Source organism: Agelaius tricolor, unplaced genomic scaffold (genome assembly GCF_023055355.1).
Source record: "Agelaius tricolor isolate 1412-34295 unplaced genomic scaffold, bAgeTri1.0.p SCAF_46, whole genome shotgun sequence".
Classification (NCBI taxonomy): Eukaryota; Metazoa; Chordata; class Aves; order Passeriformes; family Icteridae; genus Agelaius; species Agelaius tricolor.
Window position 1 is genome coordinate 2090713 of NW_027269306.1, and position 23288 is coordinate 2114000.

Sequence of the window (23288 nt, forward strand, 5' to 3'; positions counted from 1 at the left end):
TCGTGAACAAATTTATCCAAAACAAATATGCATTTTTAGCTTCCTTCTTCTTGCTGAATTTCTGTTTGTAAAAGTAGAGCATAATTCTCCCAGGAAGGGAAAAAAGCAAAGCAGCCATGGATCTGTTTTCCAACCTCTATTTCTAGGTTCTTGAGGGCTGTGTTTTTTTTACCTCTAATGGAATGAAAAGGCTCAAACTGTGCTGGCATGCAGTGCTACTGTCCAGCTTGTCTTTTCAGCTACTTTTTATGAGGTAGCCCCATTGCCCTTGCAGCACTTGTCTTTCAAAGCTGCCTGCTGCTCTTCAGACACATGCAGGTTTTCTTTCTTCAGAGCACTGATGTGTCCACATGGGTGGACATTAGTGTGCATGTAACCTGTAAGATGGATGCAAATTGCTTGAAAATGATTATGGTAAATATGCTAATTTTAAAATATTGCCTCTTTTAAAATCCCACCTGGAGTCCTAATCTGCTTGAAATGCTGAAAGATGAAATGGAAGTTCTCTCTTGCAGATGGACTTGATTACTTGTACATTCTGTACTGAAAAAAACATTCCACGAGGAAACTACAAGCACTGGAGTTACCACAGAATGCAAGGTTCTGATGTAGAGTTGAACTTCTCCAAAATTTGGGGACATATGGATCTAAACTCAATCTCCTCTCCCTCAAATCTTGTACACTACCTCTTATCCCTCAATTTTATTGGATTTAGTGACTATAATAGCCTATCTGAAGTTTCTCCAGCGCAGGGGAAACTTTCAATTTTATTTGCCAGAGCCCAGGCTTTAATTCACATCCATCCTGATGACCTGGTTTGTTTGAGTTGGGGGGGGGTTTGTTTGTGTTTTGTGTGTGTTTGTTTGTTTAACCTGCCTCCAAGTGCCCTGTGTTCACCTCCAAGGGTACACTGTGATTCACAAAAGGTGGATGTGCCAGACAAAGGAATTTTTGCCCTGGAGCATGTCAGCCTCTGCTGAGGCATGAGCAGTGGCACAGAACAATTGCAGCATGGCCAACAGGCATTGCATCTGGAGTGCTTCGTGGAGCAGATGTGGTTTTCAGGTTGGTTTGTTTGTTTGTTTGGATGAGGCTTTCTGTTTTTAATAGAGGAGGGGGAGAAGGAAGTTGAGATGCTGGCTTTCACTTTATGCTTAAACTCTCTGGAATCAGAGGTTGTATGGGGGATAGCAGGAGGTGAAGAATACAAAATAAAATATTAAAGACCAGAAGACACAAATAGATCAGTATGAAAGAAGAAATATAGGATCAAATCTTTGGCTGCCTCTTTTCCTGTATATATAGCTGTATTTTGGGTATTGTGTACAAGAGTTAGGCACATAATGTCTAAGAAGTGGTGGATGACAAAACAGATATTGTCCCTCCTCAGCCAGAATGAGAGCAGGGGTGAACAGTGGCAGAATGAAGTCAGTAAGCGTATGGAGGAGAGAGAAAAGAGAGGTGGAAATGTTTTTCATGTGAGCCAATAGGTGTGTTAGAGACATGAATCTAAAACCATCTGATGGCGAGTGTTCTTGGTTTCAGCTTGTTCTGACATCAGTGTAGGCTGAAGTGTGAGAAGATGGTGGTGCTGCTCTCTTAGATGTTAAATAAATCTGTTGCTAAATCTCAGGTGTCTATGTCAACTTTTTAAGCAGGTTCAGTTAAGTTGTTTGGTTTCATCTTTTGTTTAGGTTGTGTTGTTCCATGTGATAGATCTTGCTGAGATATGGCCACCAGCACTTGAGTTATCACGTATGGGACTGGGCTGCACCCAGCTCTTACAGATACACCCAGGACAGGCTGTGGGTTGTTTAAAGGATGCCTGTGGCACTCAGTGAGGACAGACCAGCCCCTGGCTGTACAAGATTTAGGAAGGAAGGTTGGGATGAGTGGCATTGGTCATGGAGCAGCTCTGGTTTCCACACCTAGCATTTACTTAATGTCTCGTGTGCTACAAAGACCCACATTGAAAACCAGAGGATTTCCTGTCCTATCCTTTTCCTATCCCACAAGGGGGTTTCTCAATATCTTTTATCTGCCAGGAGGTGACATAAAGAAAAACACAGCTTTTTGGGGCCAACTTGTCCTGATCAACCTTGTCTCTGTTTTGTTACACATGATATTAATTTCTGTAGGAAGCAAAGCCTAGGTAGTATAGCAGATTGTTTTTCCATGCACCATCCTTTACCAGAATGTCATCATCTACCATGAAATACCACTGCACACCAAATTTCTTTATATATATATATATTTGTGTTCAGAAAGCAAGGTCTGCTGAAGAACATCAGTGATTCTGCATAGCACAATTAAGAGCACAGGGCTGATCTTTCCTCCTCAGATGCCTGTCTGCCCTGAAACTGGCAAGATCAAGGTCTTGCATGAGCTAGTGTGAGTGATTTTCACTTGCAAATTTTGCTTTTTTGCAAAAAAATATTTGCTTTTTTGATTTTTTTGCCTTTTTTTTTTTTTTGTTGTTAATGTTAAGTCCTTAACCAGAATGTCTTCTGAAAAGATAACCTGTGGCTGTCTTTTTCCCTTCCTCCCCACCACCTCTTCCTCCTCCTCCTGCCCTGGTTCATTGGTTAATGTCTGTGTCCCTTCACAAGCTGAAGGTTATTGTAATTTCTCTATTTCAGCACTTCTGTTTTGTCCCTCCTGAGGTCAGGGGCCAGGGCACAGTGGTTCTGAGTGCTGAGAGACAATGCTGAAATGGAATAATGCATCAGTCCTGGAAACCTTCCTCTTTCCAAGCACAGAGCTCCCACTTGCTATAGGATCAGGACGAAGAGCAGGGCTACATCATTTTTCTGAGTGAAAATTCACCAGAAAACCTGAGGGGAATTATTGTGCATCCTGCAGCAGCAACTTGAGGCTAAAATCTGCCCTCTCCTTCCATGTTCTTGCTGAGAGAAGCTAACTGTGCCAGCTTTGAGCAAATTTCCACTTGTTGGGGAATGGCTGGAGCATCTGCACAGAGCCGTTATTGTGTAGCAGGAACATATATTCTGTTTGCTCTGTGGGTGTATAAAGTGGAATTTGGTTTTGGTTTTGGCTGGCTGTAGTTCAGAAGAGTAAGTAGGTTGTTGGAGGAGCTGTAACTCCAACAGCAAAATTGGGTTTTGAGCTTCCAGATTTAACACAACAGCAAAATTCACATAATGACAAGAATCCAAGGGTAAGAAAAAGCAGATCATCAACATTTATTCATCAAAGTTGTCAGTTTGTTCAGACCACATATTTAATCTTTCTGTGGAAGTGTTATCTAGAAATCACTTTTGATACATTTGGTTTTTTTGTTGTTGCTAAGTTTAGAGTTCCAAAAATTGAAATCTTGAAGAGAAAATGAAATAAACACTTAATATTTATCCTATACTAATTTGCTTTCCACCAATGGAAGTGCAACTCTAGTTTACTTAGGATTAATTGTACCTCAGGAAATCTTGAACTGTTTAAAATTTTTTCAGATTTTTTTTTGTAGGGCTGAAAGGAGGCCTTGCAAATAAAATGATTTAATGAACTGTGTTGATGGGAAAAGAAGTTACAGTCACTGTTCTATTGACATCACTGATGGTGCTGAAACCCAGACAAGGACCAAAATGAAGATTTTTATTTTTTTGGAAGAAACACAGAAAAACTCTGTTTGTTATAGGAAAAATCTGTTCAAATAGGTAGCACTCACTATCCTTTGTTTAGCTACATCTGTGGAATGACTCATTTGTCCACAAGTGTAAAAAAAGTGATTAGAAAATAAGAGAAGGGGTGTGGAGGAAATTAAGCTCTTCATGATTTCTCTTGAATTAATTCTATTGAAGACTGACTTTTCCAAAGGGCTCATTATTTTGAGCATCTCATCAATGGTAGGTGTTTGTTTTACAGCACACACAAATGATACAGTTTTTCTATATATCTTTACCCAGGGAAGTGTAATATATGTTGCTAAAGAAGTTTGGAGCAAAGAGATAATAGTGATTTTTTTTTTTTTTTTAAGAAATCCATTATCATTATCTGAGGCTTGTTGAAATAAAGGGCTGAAATTCTATAGAAGGTTTTAAATAAAAATTGGAAGTGCTCATCAATTTCCAAAAGATGGTAATTACCTTTGCTGATCTAGTAGCTGTGAGATGCAATTTAACCTTTTAATCAAGGGACTGAAACCCCTGAGCATCCTCCTTGGCATTCTCTCAAGTGTAATATTTCAATGTGGTTTTTTGGGGTTTTAGGGGATTTTTTTTTGTAACGTACCACCTCACAGGATCTCTGCTACATTGATTTGCTCGTTTGTTTTTCAATTGCCCTGTACACAATTATGTGATCTACTAGATGCCTGTTTGATTTTGAGTGGGAAACAGAGGAACAGGCTCATAAAAAGGTGATTTTACAGTCTCAGCAGAGATATTACAGCTGGGTGAACAAACTGCAGGATCTGTGCTAACTAGAACTGTCTAAACACTGTGTGGGTTGTGCACTACACAGGTCCAGGGCACAGGTGCTACAAAAATATTCTGTGATTTGTGCATGATGGTTGGCCTGGGAATGAGAATTGTGTATGTTTGCAGCTTTGCTTTAGGTCTACTCTTTCTATTTCTTTCCTAAAGCAACCTAAAGGATTATTTCCTTCTTGCCTGTTTGAAGATGGAGAAGAAAAAGTTGCACTTTTGGAAAAAAAGTGCCAAATTATATTAGAGAACATATGCTGTCTTTTGAGATCATTTTAGTTTCACTTTTCTGACTTTATGGAAACCAAAGCTAATACATGCTTGACCTAAAATGTACTTTAATGGGTTATGCAATATGGCTAGTGCACGTTTATCAATTTTTATTACTCATATTGCATGCCATCTTCAGGATCACAGAATACCCAGCCTCTCTTGTCTGTGGGGTTTTTTAATTGATCCTTTCAAATGAAGAAGTCCCAGATATCAGAAGATTTTTATATTTGAATATATATAACTATATATTTATATTTGGTGTCGATCAGAGCCAATCTTTGGCTTTTTTGGATGCAAACACGAAAATATTCCTGCAAGGAGAGACTTAAGGCATGAGGAATTCCCTGACTATGGGGAGTGTCAGGCAGGAGCCCAAAGGCAATAATTTTTTTATACACCTGCATGGCCAGACCATGCTCCTACAATATGCTGAGTTTGAAGGGACCCATCAGAATCATTGAGCCCAACCCCTGGCCCTGCACAGGACACCCCAGGAATCCCACCCTGTGCCTGAGAGTGTTGTCTGAACACTTCTTGAATTCTGACATGCTGGGTGCTGTGACCATTTGAGTGTCCCAGGGCCCAGCCACCCTCTGGGTGAGGAACCCTCACCTCCAATTCATCTTCATGCCATTTCCTCCAGTCCTGTCTCAGCTCATGGGGGTGGAGAGACCAGAAAGAAATCAGTACCTGACCCTCCTCTTGCCCTGCTGAGGTGTCCCCTTGTCCAGGCTGAACACTGACAGTGCCCTCAGCCACCATCATTTGGCTTTTTAACCATCATTTGGCTTTTTAACCATCATTTGGCTTTTTTAACCATCCCCTATGCCTCTTGTGACGTTCTCTAGTAGCTTAAGCAACCATCTTCATTTTCTTCCTAACAGAGGAATGAACTAGTCTCATTTCCCCCCTTCTCTGCCACGGCTGTCATTTTTTAAGCTGTAGTGCTCTTGTTTGGCCCTTCCCAACCCCAAGCAGTTTTGCTTGGGTGCATAAAGGAAACCACAATGCTGAACAGACCGGGGAGGAGCACCAGAGCAAGAGGGATGGAGAAAATTCCTGGTTAGGGTCACCACCTTCCAGGATCAGCACTGCCAGAACCGTTTGGTGTCTCCCCAATGACTTTTTCAAACACACAGGAGGGGGCCCTTGCACTCTGGGAGCAGGTCCTTGCAGCTGGATCCACAGTTCAGGAAGGAGCAGAGGCTCTGTGCTGCCCAGCATTGATAAGATCAGAGGAATTGAGAGCATCCTTGGGAAAACCACACAGGCACCGTGGAGCTGTAGATGCCTCAGGCTTGGGTGGCAATTGCTGTGGAATTTTGGAGATAGCAATTTAGGGCTTAGCTGCAATTCTGCCTAAATGGAGCCAGTCTTGAATTCTGTACTATGCTGGCAGCTTTAGATTGTTTTTAAATTAGAATTTTTAAAAAAATATATATATCAAGAATTCACCTTTCCAGGCACAGAGTTTTCTTAAAATTGGAGATTCCTAACCTTTCATACTGCCTGCTCTTAAAGTAGAAAGATATATATGAAGTTCCCATCATTTTGACATGTGTAAGGGGTTAAGTCATTCTTGAACAGTTTATCGCTCATCAATTGTAATTAAATATGTTTATATTAAATTATGTTCTGTAATTAATGTAAAATCTCTTAGCCTGTGCTGTTATTAGAACCAGATGCTGAAGTATCAACAATATTTCAACATGACTGTGCTGCCTTGCCAGCTGTCTAACTGTAATTACTTTAATCTCAGCTTGTTATCTAATTATCACCTTTGTAAAGGGAAAAGTACTCTCTAATGCGTACTGATTGTTTCAGATGATGATGAAGAGCGTGAAGCAGCTGTCAGATATCTTAGCCCTGCTTATCTGGATTAGAAAACTTATTGGGAGGCCTACTTTGCTTCAAACCTCGCTGACAGAAAATGGGGCAATGGGGAAGAGGGTTTTTTTTTCACCTTGTTTACCCTAGAAATGTGATTCCAGTAATCACTGGAGACAATGGAGGAAACAAGGTAAACAATTGCTGTTCCCAGGATAAAATAGCAAGACCATGATAAGGCACAAAGTGTGACCCATTGATGAATTTTCTAGTGGACAGTATATTTGCCTTTTTTAATCTTTTACTTTCATTGCAGTGTTGGAGAATTACTCTTCATTTAGCTACGTGGGTTGTGCTGAAATGTGGTGGCAAAGTTTGTTATGTTATTTAATGAGTTTTATAAGCCACATCAATATAGATAACCTCTTCCTGGGGAGTCCTGAGTGTTTTAAGCACTGAACAAATTGCACTAAGAATTGTAAGATTTGCTGTTCTCTTTGGAGACTTTATTCATAACAGTGCTGATGTGCTTTTAGAGAGTATTTTAATATTTTGTAGTGCTTAAAACCAAGATCCAAACCCTGCACCTAAATGAAATTCAGGGGAAGAAAAGGGTAGAATGCTAAAGTAAAAACCCAGTCAATTACTGGATTAGGTAACACTTGAGTAAGAGTGATTTTTACCTAAAATTTTGTTGATTTTTTTTTTTTCCCCCCCTTCCCTTCTGTTTGTCTCCCACCTCCAAACATTGCTGACAGTGATGCTTCTTCAAGACTTTTCCTGAAGTAGTCTGGATTTTTTTTTTAGCTGGAGTATTTTATTTGGTGGCAGTAATATAATGGGTAAGAAATAAAGAAATTTTATAATAATGTCTTCATAGCAGTTGTAGCTTTTGAAAATGGACCTTTAGCAAGGCTTGTGATTGAAGTTTATCATTGCTAGTCATGGTTTGAATCTTGCTGAAATATGTGAATGTAGATGTGTCTTCTCTTTCCTTGGCACTTTCTGTGCTATACCATAGAAATTTGTTGATCTAGTAACTGTTCTAAGAATAAAGGGGTTTTTATTCTTATTTTCTAAAGGGGAGGGGAGATGATTTTTGTGTGCTCTTTCTCAGTCTGATATCAGGGCACAACTTAGTAGTTACACAAAAAAAATAGTTTTCTGCTATTGATTTAATTGTGTTTTCCTTCTTGCAACTCAGATTATCCTTGTAGGCCCTCAGATTATCCTTGACTTGTCCATCAATGATAGTTCAGTCCAGCAGAAAGCTGAGTGAATAAAATTGAACTGTAGCTTTGTGCTCTCTTACTTATCTCTAATATTTCTGGAGAGATAACCCAGGTACAGGTTCCCAGAGAGTTGCTCAGTCTTGATTTCTCTTAAAAGCACAAGAAATTAAGTTTTGATAGGGTTGAAAAGGTTCAGAACAGAAGCAAACTGAGGCAGCAGAGTTTTTCTAAAAGGCTCTTGGCTGGAGGAGAGGAACATCCCACCAGGACTTGAGGGCAGTCATTTCTGTTTGTGTAGAACCATGAGCCTGGGCAAATGAATGGCTATAAACACAATTTCCACATGGTGTAAATTAGCATTCAATGCTCAAGTTTAATACACTCCTTAACAGTTGGATTTTTTTTGGCAATCAAATCCTTCAAGCAGAGGTGTGTCCGTAGCGCTTCATCTGAGATGTCAGGGTGCACTAAAGGAGAGTCAGTGATTCTCTGTCAGTGGAGACTCCTCCAGAGTACAGATGGATACTGAGTTATCTTGATGTGATAAATTTGGGTGAAGAACCTAAACCTCCCAATTCAGCTTCATGCAGATGCAGAAATGGAGCAGAGTTCAGTACTGTGTTAAATATTCCAATATAATAATAAAAATCAATAATAATAATGTGCTAGCTTTTGATTTTCCCTTCTAAGCTTTTCTGATTTAATGTAAAATTGATTTACTTAAGAAAGTATTCTATATTTTGGGCAGTCACCTGATGCAAGATGACTTGCAAATGTTGTAAGGTGTTAATTTGTTTTCATTTCTTTTGACCAAGAATAATAATTTGGAAAATTTTAAGGTGCCCATCTGAGGAAGATGCTATAAAATATTATATTATTTTAAAACTATTTTTGACTGATACTGTCTTTTCTTGGAAATGTATTTGAAATTAAGTTGTCATCTGTAGTATGTAACTCTTTACTTCTTGTATAAGGGTTCCATGTTGGCCTGTTAAATTACAATGGATCCTTGCTTTTATCATGTCAAGAAACCCTGAACTCAGGAGTCTCCTCCAAAAACAAGACCATGACTTCTGTAGAACAGCCACTCCTGTATTTCAGGTCAGTGACTTCCCAAATACAAATTCCCAACCTTGCTACAAGTGCAAGGCTTGGCGAAAAACACAGAATACAAATTGCCATTACTGAAAAATGATTCTGTGAGAGACTGAGGGAAATAAAGCTTGAGGTGGGCTCTTATTCTGGATTTATGAGCTTAAAATATGGATGTACACAGAGGTAGCTTTAATATGTAGCAGTTCATTGGGTTTTGATATTTTAAAATGACATAGGTCTCTTTAAAAGGTGCTAGGTGCAGAATAATTTCTTGAAAATAATTACCCCTGCATGAACTCCCTTGATTTAAGGGTTGAGGTATAAATACTATAGATCATATATTTTCATCTGTACTCAAGTGCAGATGTTGAGGTATTGTTTTCATTAAATTATGCTTTATTACACTGAAAAATATGAATATGTTTCTGTGCAGATATACACACACACACACTAAGTGGGTGTCCATAGATACACAAAATATTTATATTTGATAGATACATAGTATCTCTCTCTATATATTTGTGTATATATATTAGTGTATATGTCTGTAGATATATTTGACAAAGTGTATTGATTATTTGTGTGTAACTGTAGAGCTGTAGGTGCAATTGTGATGCTTTTGAAGTTAGCATGAGCTCTGATTTCACTGTATCCAGGATGTTATTGTGTCTGGAAAAGAGGCTTTCAGTCTTCAGTCTCTTGTCTGAACAGTTTGTGTCAGTCTGGGACAACGAAGCCTGAAAGCTCATATAATGTATTTGCTGCCTTTAAATTAAGTATTGGAACACTAAAACCAAATGATGTGACAGAGCAAAGTGTTTCCCTCAGCTTGTAGGGCGTTTTCTACTTCTGTTAGCTCTCAGGATTAAAGGCTAAGCTGTTGAGGTTGAAGAGGTTTGCTAATCACAGGGAAATGATTCCAGAGGTCTGTGGGTGAGGGCTTCTGGTGTTTAAGGGTAAAGCCAAGGATCAGCAGAGGAATGTGCAACTGCAGGAATGATGAGGAGGGGTTTGGTTACAGTGGTGAGATTCAGTCCACACTTTACTGAAGGGGAAAAAAAAATAATTTTTCTGCTTTCTGAGAGTTGGATTGGTCTGGGCCAGGATGGTGCTAGACAGGTGTGGGAAGGGAATATGTCAATTTTCAGAGATGTGGAAAGAAGTGAGCTGGGACACAAATGCCAGTGAAGAAATGGAACACCTTGTCTGTTATTCAGCCAGGTTGTCTGGTCTGCTTGACAGCTTACAGCAAAAGGTAGCTAAACTTGGGGCTTTGGTTCATAAATAAAATAGGGCATTGATTCAATTTTGCATTCTTCAAGATTTATGTAGCTCTGGAAAACACAAAGAGTAACATCTTCTTTATAATACTTGGGAAAGTGTAGGTGTTGGTCAAGTGAATGTAAGATATATTTGATGTTGCCCTGGAAGGCATAGTTTAAAATCAAGAATCTAGACGCATGCTTTGCATGGCAGATAAATAACAGGGCTGTATTTTCGACTAGTGACTGAGGACCTGGATTATTTTTCTGTGATTCAAATAATAAATTACAGTTTCCCTTAATAATGGGATTTTGGGTGGAAGAGCCTCATTGAGAGTTGCTGTCTGTAGCACATAGATCTGCTCAAGTGGTGAGGAGCCAGTGCAGCAGGGCTTGGAAGTGAGGCTGTCAGCTTAATACATTGTGTGAAAATTGGGGCCGGAGGTCACCAATCTCCTGGTACACAAATCTCCCTCTGAGAATCTCATTTCATTCAGACTATCAGTTAGATTAGAAATACCCTAATTATCCCACTGAAATTAAATTACTTTATGTAAGGGTGATATAATGAACAACCATAAAGAAGCCATACAACCAATCATCCTATTAGTCACAGCAAGACTAGACCATACACTAAATGCCTCTGGTTTGATTATTGCTGGCTGCTCTGTGCCACATAAACTGGGGGGGAAGGGAAGGACCTAGGGGAAGATTAGTTTTGATTTCCCTTTCTATTGCACTAGAAGGAAGGAAGTCACATTTTAATTCACAGTGCAAGCCTTCTAGGTGAAAAAGGTGTATGGTTGCCTGGCAGAGAAGCCACAAGATGATGAATTATGGAGAGGTGATTGGGATCTCTCTCAGCACATGGTGAATTTTGTTGTTCCAGAGAGCTGTAGGAATGCAAGTAGGCTGCTCCAGCCCCTCAGCCAGCAAACCTTGTGTCTTGGTTTAGAAAGACAGGAGTCTGCTAAGGAAGGCAGGAGCCTCCCCTGAGATGGAGAATGTAAACCCTCCCCACCCCTCGGAATTGCTATACATTTTAAATTAAGGGGAAAAAATATGGGAGCAGGAAATAACAGTTCTTTAATAGGGAAGAAAAATAAAAGGATAAAATGAACAATGCAGTACACTAGAACAACACTGACAGGGTCAGAACCCAGCCTGACACCCTGTGGGTCAGGGTGTTGGTGGCAGTCCCATGGAAATGTGGCTGCAGCCCTCCTGCAGTGCCAGGGGTGGCTCTGCTGGAGCAGGGATCCTGTAGAGAAGGATGGATTCTGCCTCTGAAGATCCAGTGGAAGAAGAGGCAGCTGCTGTTCCTCTGGGGAATCCCGTGGAGAAAGCTGTGCTGGTGTTCCAGAATCTCCAGATTATATCTGGGTAGGAATGCTTGGCTCCTCCCTCTGGGCTCACATCTCCCAATGGGATGCTGTAGTTCTTATCAGCCATGCAGTGACATTCAATAGCTGTTATCATTCAATAGCTGTTATCAGCAATGTCCCCTCCCAAGGGAGGTGTGAATGTGGTCACTCAGAGAGAGAGATAAGGCAAACTGCCCACTTGACAAAAGATACTCTGCCATACAGATGGTCATAGAATACATCTTGCCTTGCAATTTTCAACACCTTGTCACAGGGTCATTCTTTTCCAGATACATTTGCAGACCCCTGCAGCCATCACTGCTGGAGGAAGGTGAGGGTTTAGCTCAACTTGAGGAGTTGCTTCACTGGCTTAGAGAAGGTCAGCTCTCAGCAATAAGCAGAAAAAGCTGCATGTTTAATTTTGACTTGGTCTAGGACTGAGAAAACATTCTGTTTGAGCTGGTGTTGAAGTGGCAGAGCTGGTGGGTCCATGACCAGCCCATTGTGGGTGAGTGTTTCTGTCAGAAAAGCCACTCCTGTGACGAGCTGTGATTGTCACTTAGGGTGGAAATTCCCTCAGAGAGACTAAAAGGTGCAGAGAGAAAGCAAAGCAGCTGCTGGCCTCTTTCTGCTGCTGGACTTTCTCAGTCAGAACTTCAGAGCTGCTTCCTGAGTAAACATTTTGAAGAACCAAGGGATGATGCTGTATAAACATCCCCAAACTAGCTAGATATATTAAAGGAGAGGGGTTTATAGCCTGAATAAATGCAGGTGTAAACGTTCAATGGCTGTTTTAAAAGATGGGCATGAAAGAAAGCCAGGTCTAGAGGAGTATCCTAGGAAATGGAAGAAAAGCAGGGAGATCTTGGTGCTTTGATCTTCTTGCAGTTTCTTTATTGGACTTATTTCATGCTGTGCTACAGGGCAGCACTGCTTTGCTCAAGTTCAGTCCTGCACAAATGCAGATTGGGTATTGAAAGCATGATGTATCTTTTTCTAAGGAGGCTTTAAGTTGTTTGTCATAAAACATTTATAATCAGAAATATGGTTTTCTGAAATAATAATCTATAATAATTTATAAGCAGAAGTATGATTGAAAACTGAACTTCAAGTTCAGTTTTCTTCTCTTAGTCTCATATCATTGGTCAATAGTGTAAAATATGCTATGAGGCAGTGCTGACCCAGTAGCATTTCCCTGAGTTTTTTTCTTCTCTTCTGAAGATAATTGGAAAAACTAATTAAATTACATTATGTGTTATTTAGAGTTTACATTCTAACTATAGAACCATGCTTTGGAAAAGGAGCAGGCCATCTGAATACTCTAAATATCACAGAAAATGTTTCTTCAAAATTCTAGGCTGCTTTTTTATTTTATTCAATTAAGTACTGGATTGTTAAATGCCTTATCTGAATGTGAACAGAATGAAAGTGTGAAATATATAACTTCTGCTCATCAGAATTGCAAAATATGATTTGTGATGAGCCATATACCTCAACTGCTGATACAAGTTTTTTTAACTCAGTAAGTAATCTGCACCTATACATTAGAAATTAAAATCACTTTTCACCTCTCAGACAATACCTCAGGAATAAAATATTTCAGCTATGAGATGGGAATGAAGGAAGAACATTTTCAATGAAAAAAGTAAAATAACAAATATCCAAGTAAATCAATTTTGATGCCAAGAGACAGTAACTTGTGTGGAATTTCTGAGGGAACATTAAGCCTGCTGGAACTGAGCATATGTTCTTCTATTCAATCTCTGCATAGGCAGGGACAATGGCACTTAAAAAAAAATGAAACTTTGTTACATTGGAGTTTTCAATTTAAGCAAAATTGACTTAGCTGGAACTAATATGCAGTGTTTTAATCATGGTGTCTGGAGGAAGCAGAATTTCCCCATTGCTTTGAGCAGAAATTCATGCTGTTTCCATAAATTACTCCTTGAACACCCCTTGAAATCTTCCATTTTTGCTTTACTCTCTTCTGCCTATCCTCTAATTGTCATGTGTGATTGGAAGGAAGGAGGATGAGAAATAAATATTGAGCCAGCTGGGGAGTGGAAATGCCTTCAAATGAAGGTGCTTTTGAAATTAAAACAGTGCTACCAACAAAGAATATCAATTGGGGTTTTCTTAAAAAAATATTATTATGGACTAGCACAGTCAGCAACACATTCTGTGAGGCTTAGTGAGATCCTATGGAATAACCCTGATTTGATGGTTAAACAGCTGGAGAGAGCCACCAGCACTGTCAAGGACCTTCAGAAAATGTCATTATGATCATTGAAATGGATCCCCTGCCCCAGAGGCAGCTTCAGGGCTATGATTTATACCTCAAGTCATTTTCTTCATGCTGGGATCTCCCAGAGCCACTGTTTGGACAGCCACAGACCCTTAGGGAGGGTGAGCTTGTGTGAAGAGTTGATATTCTGTTTACTGGATAGGGTCAGAGTTCTTTTAATATCTCAGTTTTTGGGTTTGTTTTGTTTGGGTGGGGTTTTTTTTGTTGTTGTTGTTTTATTGTTTGGTTTGGTTTCTTTTTTTTTGTTTTGTTTTTTTCTTGGTTGTTGTTTTTTGGGGGGCATTTTGGATTCTTTTTGGTGGGGGGGTTTGTGTTGTTTTGGTTTGGTTTTTTTGGGTTTGTTTTTGTGTGGTTTTCTGTTTGCTTTGGTTTTTGTTTCGTTTTTCTGGGGTTGTTTTTTCCCCCCAAAGAAACAATCAATTATTTCCCTATTTGTGTGACATTTCATTTAAATATATATTTAGTGTAGATGCCCTGTGTGACCCTTTGGAGAGGGAAGGGAAAATAGTGCCTGGAACAGGGTGTGCAGTGCGCCTGAGCACAACTTATCACAGTGCAGCAAAGCCAGATCAGGCAACAGAGTCAAATAACTAAATGTATGGTTGATAAGCAACAGTTGAGTAGATGGGATATTTAGAAAACCAGAAATATTTAATGGTGCAGCCTAAAATCTTTCATAAGCGCATAAGTTGATGTAATAATCTATTTTAGCATTAAAAAAAAAGTTATGCTCTGTAGGCACTTACAGAACATGCATTAACCTGTCAGCTGTGTTGGTGTGTCTGGAACTCTTCAGCAGAGAATGTTGGTGTAGGATTTATTTACAGGCTGGAGAGCTGGACAGAGAGAAACTTAAGAAGGCTCAACGAGGGCAAGTGTAGGGTCCTGCACGTGGGGAGGAATTCCTCCAAGCACAGGGCAGGCTGGGGAGCAGCTCTGCTGAGAAGGACCTGGGGTGACCTCCAGGGGTACCTCCCAACCCTGACAATTCTGTGATTTCACCTGTCTCAAGTTGAAAGTTACCCACAATGATCAGAAATTAAATATTGTAAATGGAAAACTCCAAGCTGAGTTTCAAGGCTTAGGTTGGAGATGCCTCTGGATTTGGGAGCATGTTCTTCTGCAGTCTGGCAGTTCAGGAATGCACTTTTGTAAACAGAACAGGGGCTTTTGGATATTCCCCTGAGAGAAGGTGATGGATTGTATAGGTTCTGTCAGGTTGCTTCTTTTAGTGCTCTCAAAATAATAGGAAGAAAATCTTGTAAGGAATGTGGTGCAGAACAACAGGGATGGTGAGCCATTTTCTTAGTGCAGAGTGTTAAACCTATGCTAAATCAAAATTAGTCGCACTTCAAAACATAGATCAGATGAGATGGCTGTATCAGAAGTTCTGCCTTTCAAAGTGGCACTTTGATTATCAAATTCAGGCAAAGCTGAACTTTATATTTGTCTTATGCCAGTGTTTAGGATGTGTTGATGCCTTTTCTCTAGGATTAAATCATATCAGCTTTCCTGTGCAGATCACTGCTGGAAAGAACAGGTTGCATTTAAACCAAGCTGTATCAAGGTGTAGTTATTCCCATGTGCCTGTGGAAATGTCTTGCTGTTGGGTGGTGGGAACAAGAATTCCTTTATACTTCAGCATCCAAGCAGAGATTTCAATTCACATGCTATGAGTTTTGATGGTGAAGAAACCAATGACATTACTCCACATGCTTTCCAAGACTAAAGCATTTTATTTAAGCATTTTATGTTGCTTCTTGCTTTGTATTCTGTCTGTGGTTTATTTCAGAACGCTAGCTAACTTTTAGGCTTCTGATTTTTAAAGAGAGAAAGTGTTTAACCTGCATTTTTGGGTTGCATTTGCTGCATGAATTCTCCTGATCATGGAGGTTTCTGGCAGCCAGGTGACCCTGTTATGCACTTTAATGTAAATTAAGGAGGGGGTGCTGCCCTTTTTCATGGTCAACCCAAGTAGCAGCTAACCCTGATTTGAAAAAAAGGAAGGATTTTGCATTTGGATCTAAAGGGTGACAATTCTGTGGCTAATTCTTGACATGTCCACCTCCACTAGCTCTACATTGCAGAATGGTAGAAAAGGGGATTAATCAAAATCTGAAGACTTATATTTACAGAAATTGGACATATAAAGTTCACATAGAAGTGTGTAGCAAGAAATAGTTGTAACAAAAAAGGGAAACACTTCCAAAACATTTTAAATGTGGAGATATGACATGTATATATAGAAGATAAATAATAGATCTGATATTAATATGTGAAAGAAAATTTGTCAGTGCTAACTAATAAAAAAAATCACAAACAGTTAATTTTTGCATCATCAAAATTTACTTTCTACTCACAACCCTTTTTTCCTCCTTGCTTCTTTTTTTAAAATGTCACATCATTTTCATGTCATATAACTCAAATTAGTTTATCATGAGTGCTAAATAAATCTGTGATAAATATGGGACATTCAAAATCTCTGGATGTAAGGAAATAGTATCATCTTGGATTTCAGCTCAACATTTCTATTGTTAGGGCAAGCTGTTTGCTTCTGATGGAATTAATTTTTTTTTTCTTTTTCTTCTTTTCCCCTTCTTCTTTCCCCCCTTCTTCTTCTTCTTCTTCTCCTTCTTTTACCCCTTCTTCTTCTTCTCCTTCTTCTCTTTCTTCTTCTCCTTCTTCTCTTTCTTCTTCTCCTTCTTCTCTTTCTTCTTCTCCTTCTTCTCTTTCTTCTTCTCCTTCTTCTTCTTCTTCTTCTCCTTCTTTTCCCTCTTCTTCTTCTCCTTCTTTTCCCTCTTCTTCTCCCTCCTTCTTTTCCCTCTTCTTCTCCTTCTTTTCCCCCTTCTTCTTCTTCTTCTTCTCCTTCTTTCCCCCCTTCTTCTTCTTCTTCTTCTTCTCCTTCTTTTCCCCCTTCTCCTTCTTCTCCTTCTTTTCCCCCTTCTCCTTCTTCTCCTTCTTTTCCCCCTTCTCCTTCTTCTCCTTCTTTTCCCCCTTCTCCTTCTTCTCCTTCTTTTCCCCCTTCTCCTTCTTCTCCTTCTTTTCCCCCTTCTCCTTCTTCTCCTTCTTTTCCCCCTTCTCCTTCTTCTCCTTCTTTCTCTCCTTTTGAAGTTCTGTGATTTATGCTGAGCTTTAGCAATAATTACCTCTTGTTTCTACTCTGTTCATGACAGAAGAGCAGGGAAAGAGACACTTTGTTGGCATAATATGAGAAATTTAAACAAATCAGAAGACAAGCATGCAGAGAATGTATTAACGCTGTGGGTAGTAAAACTCTAAAATCAATTGCCACAGAAAGTTGCAGAAACACAGCATCTGCAGGTTCAAGGAGGGAGTAGTCAAACAGAGGGACAGCAGGGTTATAGAGAGATATAGTGAGAGGATTGAGTTGGGTTGTGCCTTAGAAATACACCAGGATGCTCGGGGATGCACAGAAAACAAACCACAGTAACCTGTAAAGGTTACCTGCTCATGTGAGGGACCATCCCTGTTTCCTGTGTGAGGCAGGATGCTCCCCAGGAGGGACCCTTTATCTGGCACAGCAAATGTTGTGTGTTCAGAGCAGAAGCCACAAGATGCTGACCTGCTGTTGAAGCCTTGTCTTTGTTCCTTATCCCTGGCTCTGTCTGAGTCAGTGCTTTGCTCCTCTGTCCCTCTGCACTTCAGAGGCAGGAGAGAGCACCAAGCAACTCCCTCGCTTTGTGCACGTGTACCTGAACTTCCCCTGCTCATGCAGAACCTCCAGAGGACATGGAAACTGATCTCCTTGTTTTATCTGGGCTTCCAGGAGTGAACCTAAAGGGATGAACATGCCCTAGCTTTGAAAAAAGAGGAGGAGTGGTAGCTACATGGAGTTTATTACGCCCCATCAAGTCTGCCAAGTTTAATCTGCCATTACAGAGAGAGAGCTGGCTGTGAAATGGTTGGGATTGACTGACAACACTTAACTAACCACTGAGAGTGATTTTGTCTTTGTAGTACAATTCATGTCCGTGTGTGTAGTGTTTTCAAATGAGTTTAATTATGAGTGATGAACAGGAGCTTTATGGATGTGCCTACACTCTTACTGATTGCTGCTCATCTGGACTTGTCACCAGTATTCACAACTGTCCCAGGTCTGCACTTACCTTCTCTTAGTTAAGCTACTGGAGCTTTGAAGGAGAAGTTGAATTATTGTTCTGTCCTGATTTTTTTTTTTTTGTTTTTTTTTGTTTTTTTTTTTTTTGTTTGTTTGTTTTTTGGTTTTTTTTTTTTTTTGTTTAAATTTTGAGCAAAAGTTTTGGGTTTTGTTTTGCGATTACCCAAGAATATTTCTGGTTGACTAAATGTGAGTCAGTGCCCTTGTTTGCACTTGTGATTTCTCAAAGTAGATACACATTTAGTTTCTAGTCTCTTGGGTGCTTCTCAGCACTGAAGGAAAATGCAAAAGGCATAAATTTTTCTGCTAAGAACTCATTTTGCTGGTATTTGTGAAGTAGTTGCTCTGTGCATGTGATACAGAATTGCATCAGGTATTTCCCTGTGACATGAGAAATTGAGATCATGAAGTTTCCTGCTTGAAGCAAAACTTGATCTTCATTTCAGGAGAAACAAACTTATTTTTTATTATTTACTGGTTTATTGATATTTACCTTGACAGGTTTTAGATTGTGAGAAGCAGCATCAATAGGGAGAAGAGTGGAAGACTGTTGCAGAGAACACAGAAAGTCAGGAGATTAAAGAAATGTATAGAAATTATTGCTATTACTGTATTACTGCACTGTCATGTGCAGTTATATTCTTTATGTGCTCAAAAGAAAGTGACGACTCCTTTTCCCTCCAGTGTGTACATGTTGGCATTTGCTTGCCTTTGATTTCATTCCTGATGCTAATTTTGTACAGAAGCTGGGGTGACCTTTACGTGTACCACTTTTCCAGGTGTTGCCTGCTTTCACCCACACAGTAACCACTGCTTGCATTTCTGATGAGGTAAAACACCAGGGACTAACTTCTGGCACCTTCTCTGCTAAGCTTTACTTTGACAATTATGTCATCTAAAAGGAAAAGCATTTGTTGGAAACTCTGAAATTGGTAGGATGAACTTCAGAACAATTCCTTGAACTGGCTCTTAAGTGTGTTAGGAGAAGGCAGGTGGATTGTGGACTTGGAGTCCATGGCAAATGTCAGATTTCTTCTCTCTTTACACCGCTGCTGACACTGAATAATTTCTGCCATTTTTATGGAGTTTCTCTCCAGGTGAAGTGGTGCATGTAGGAAAGACATTTTATACATCTTGCAAATGCACAGAACTTCTACTTGGCAGGCAGGTTTGCTGTTCTGCTCAGCCAGGTGAGTAAGACATGATCATTGTCAATTCACGAATGTAAGATATCAGAGCCAGATTTTTTTACTGTTGGAAAAGAGTTTATTTCTAAAACTGCTAGTTAAAAATCAGTAATTGTAGAAGAAGTTTAACTTGAGTGCAGCTGGGACAAGTTGTCATTTGGTATGGGCTCAGATGGCCCTCCTGTGCACCCCATCTAGCAAGCAATGTCCTAACAATATTTGTAGTCTTCACTGAGGGAGGAAAGGTGGGAGTTGTATTAATAACTAAACGCTTAAGGCCCTTTCCATTATCTTGATAATTTTAGTGACATGTTTAAGTTCATTTATTACATTGGTGGTGTTGCCTGCTATTTTTTGTGAACAGAACTGCTCATTTGAGCTGTTGAAAGATGATTCAGGCCAAAGGGAGGACTGCAGAGATTGCCAGCCCAGTTATAAATGTGGACATCTGCACAGAGCTTGTGAGACCCTGGTCCACAGGCCAAAGTGCCAAGCTCCTCTTTATGTCCTGCCCTCACAAATTTGGTTTGGCACCTGTTTTGTTCCTCTAAAATTTGAGTTGCTGAAAGTCCATGTCAGATAGTTACAGGAGGCATCATAAGGGTATGTGAGTCTAATTGGTTTTTGAGTTAAGAGCCAAGGCATTACGCTGTTGTTTTTATTAAATACAGCTGTAGTTTGCAATTCTCAATGTCAAAAAAAACCCAGAAAAACAAGCAAAAACACCAGCAAAAAAGGACATTTTTGTTTCTAGGCTTGTCCATTCATCAATCCTTGTCCATCCTTCTGCTCCCTCCCTGCCCACCTGGCAGCAGATGTGCTGTGTGTCCCAAGCCCTCCGAGTGGCAGAATGCAAAATCTCAGGTGACATTCACCTGGAAGCTCTTAGCCCTCAACAGCTGCAGCCCCTTGATTACCTTGCCTGCCTGGGTGGCTCCGTGCTGCCACTGTATCAATTGCTTGTCAATTCAGCTTAGCCCTGACTTTGACTGACTGGAGGGAGGGAAGTGGGAGTGGGCTGCAGGCGAATGGTTAAAATTAATTGCTACATAAGAAAAAATTGAAAGATAATTATTCCTGCTTTCCTGTCAGTGCTCGAGGGTAGATGACCTCATTAACTTGCAGCTTGTACACAATTCAATTACTAGGAGATGGAAAATACATTTTTAATTACCTCGGTGGCTTGTGCTCCATTCATCTCCATTTGCATGGCTTTTTTACTGTGGTGTTCTGAAGAGGCAGCGTGGTCTTACCAAAGCTACCCTAAGACCTTGGTTCTTGCTACAGTTATTCTTGTTTGAGGTGGGATTTTAAATGTGTGAGATTAACCCTGTGGTGCCAAGTGAGTTGGGAGGTCTGTGATGGCACTAAGGTGTTTTTTGTTAGTTTGGCATGTCAGGGTTTTGAAACTTATCCTGTCAAATAATTACAGAGGGTAACTTTGTTCTTTTGTGTGTTTTGTTGCTACATAATTCAAGAAAGAATTAAATTAGTGAATAATAAGCAGATCACCTAGTTAGACAAATATCATATCGGTGTATGTCATGGGAAAGGATTCTTTTGTAATTTCTAAAAGCCTATTATGGCATTTACTGAATTAATAATGATTTAATTGTTTAAATCCATAGCAAGGCAATTATTTTAATGTGTCAGTTTTTAAAACTGTCAGTAGCGTGTTGAAGTATACAATACACCTGGAAAGAATATTTGTTCATCACAATAATTTAAATTAAAGCTACTGCAGTACTGAAAGGCTTGGAGATGAGAATTGAGGAACCCTGTGACTTGGTGCACAGAGTTTTTTGGGGTTTTTTTCAGGAAGGACTTGTCAAGGATTACCCAGAATGATTAGGAGTGTTTCATAGCATGACACAGACTAATTCCCTACTCTGGTGGTGTACTCTGTGTTGATGGGGAAATAAGAAGTAAAGTACAGGCCACAGAGAATTTGTTGATTGTTAGGTCAGGAGAAAATGTTGAGGGAAGTTGTGAGGTCCAAGTTGTGACATTTAGTGGTGGGAACTGAATATGTTTTATGTGATCTATGTTTGGTAACTACTTTGCTCTCTGAAAAAATACTTGGAACATAATGCAGGCATTCTTGAACCATTCATGTAAACTTCACTGTGAGTGTATTAGCCCAACTTAATTCTTCTCTAATGAGCATTAAAGCAAGATAAGGTGCTTTAAAGGCTGGCTGTCAGAGAGCCTTTAAAGCTGTTTTATGAATGTGTAATCTCTGAGTCCATGCTGACCTGCTAGGGAGCATCCTTGGGGGAGAGCTCTGAGAAGGCGATGGTGACAATTGAGACACTCCTCCTTCCTCTCACTGGCTAGTGATCCAAGGCATGATGAAATACAATCTTCTTGCTGTACAGCAACATTTAGGATGTTTTCAAATGGCAATTTTACAGAGTAAAAAACCCAAACTAAAAAACTACTACATGCCTTCTCAGTCTAGCAAATTTATGGTGATATTTGTCTTCCAGGATATCTGCTAAGGAACACACATAGGAGAGTTCCTTCACTGAGCAGTCAGAAGCCTCAATGTGAGTAATTTTAAAGTGAAAGACTGTAAATATTTTAAATAATCTATGTTGGTTATTGTATTTTTTTAATGTTTCCAACATTTCTTAAGCCAGGAAGACATCTAAATAACCAGCTTTGCAAGGATTACATTTCTGGCTTTGTGCTCTCTTAGTATGGGACATAAAAAAAGCTGTACCAAGGAATCAGTTGCTTGCAGACCTGGAGAGAAATTGTGTTGGATTTTGCTTATATATTATGAAATACAACTGCAATTTCTCAGGGATGTTTTTAGGTGTGAGGGTTTTATTGGTTATTTTTAATGCTTTACCGTTAGGTTTGGTGATTCTAGTGCCAGCAAAGTATCAAGTGCAGCCAAAATTCATGGCGTTTGCATGAGATGCAATGTCTTTTACAAGCTGCACAACATTTACTTTGATATATAGCATATTTCCACTGTTCTTCCAGAGATAAAAAAAATACCGTAGCTCTGAACTTTTTTGGTTTTCTAGCAACAGGCAGGTCAACACAAAGATGTAACACAACGTATAAAAGCATTTTAAGAATATAGATACACGGAAGCAAATGTGACCTGAACTAACAGTTGGAGGAAATCCACACAAGATTATTGGGAATACACTTTTCTCTGCCTCCACTGATTATTATTACATCAGTATATGCTGATCAAAGAAACTTAGGTCATCTGAAATACAGACAGGGTTCTGCAGCTGTCTGGCCTGTCAGATCTTTGAAATGCATGTGACCACAGCAGAATTATTGACTGTGCTCTACCCATGCTCCATTTAGGGAAAATGTATATAAATGGTAAGATAATATTTGGAAACTGACTTAAATGGGACATTTGGGCCAACACCAGGATTCTGCAGCGTTAATATATTTTCAGATGACACATAGGAAAAAGCCATTAAGAATCTAAGGAGAGAGGATGATTCAATTTGAATTTCTCTGTGGGTTTTTTTGTGTTGACCATTACCATTGAGCAGCAGGCAGTTTAAACTTTATTTCTGTCTACTACCACCTATAGATTGATGACATCTGTACCATTTGTAAAGGATTACTCCTATCGTGACCTCTAGGTTTGGATTTTTCTTCAGTCAAGAAATATCCCCAAGACCCAGTTTGTGTTGGGTTTGCCCCAGCCCCAGTGCAGGACCTCACACTTGGCCCTGTTGAACTTCTTGAGGTTCTCCTGGGCCTCTCCAGGCTGTCAGTGTCCCTCTGGATGGATCCCTGCCCTCCAGCAGCTGCACACACAGCTTGGAGTTGTCAGCAAGGCTGCTGAGGCTGCACTCAATCCCACTGCCCATGATGTCTCAGGGTTTAGTTTTATATTTGTCACATTCTGTGCTGCTTTAGTGTGTGGGTCTGAGCTTCACATGAGGGGATGGTGAGCTCTGTGCACAGAGCAGGGAGACAAAACAATTCCTGCTCCAGCTGGGCACCAAGGACAAATGATCCCAATCTCAGCCCCAGAGCACAAACCCCGTGGGCTGGAGAGAGAAAAACAAGCAGGGTGGGACTGCAGGGGCTAAAGCTGGAATGGGACAATGAACTGCAAGATGCAAATGGAGCAGAACTGATCCCAGGGAGAGAGCCCGGGAGCGCTGGTGCATTTTGGG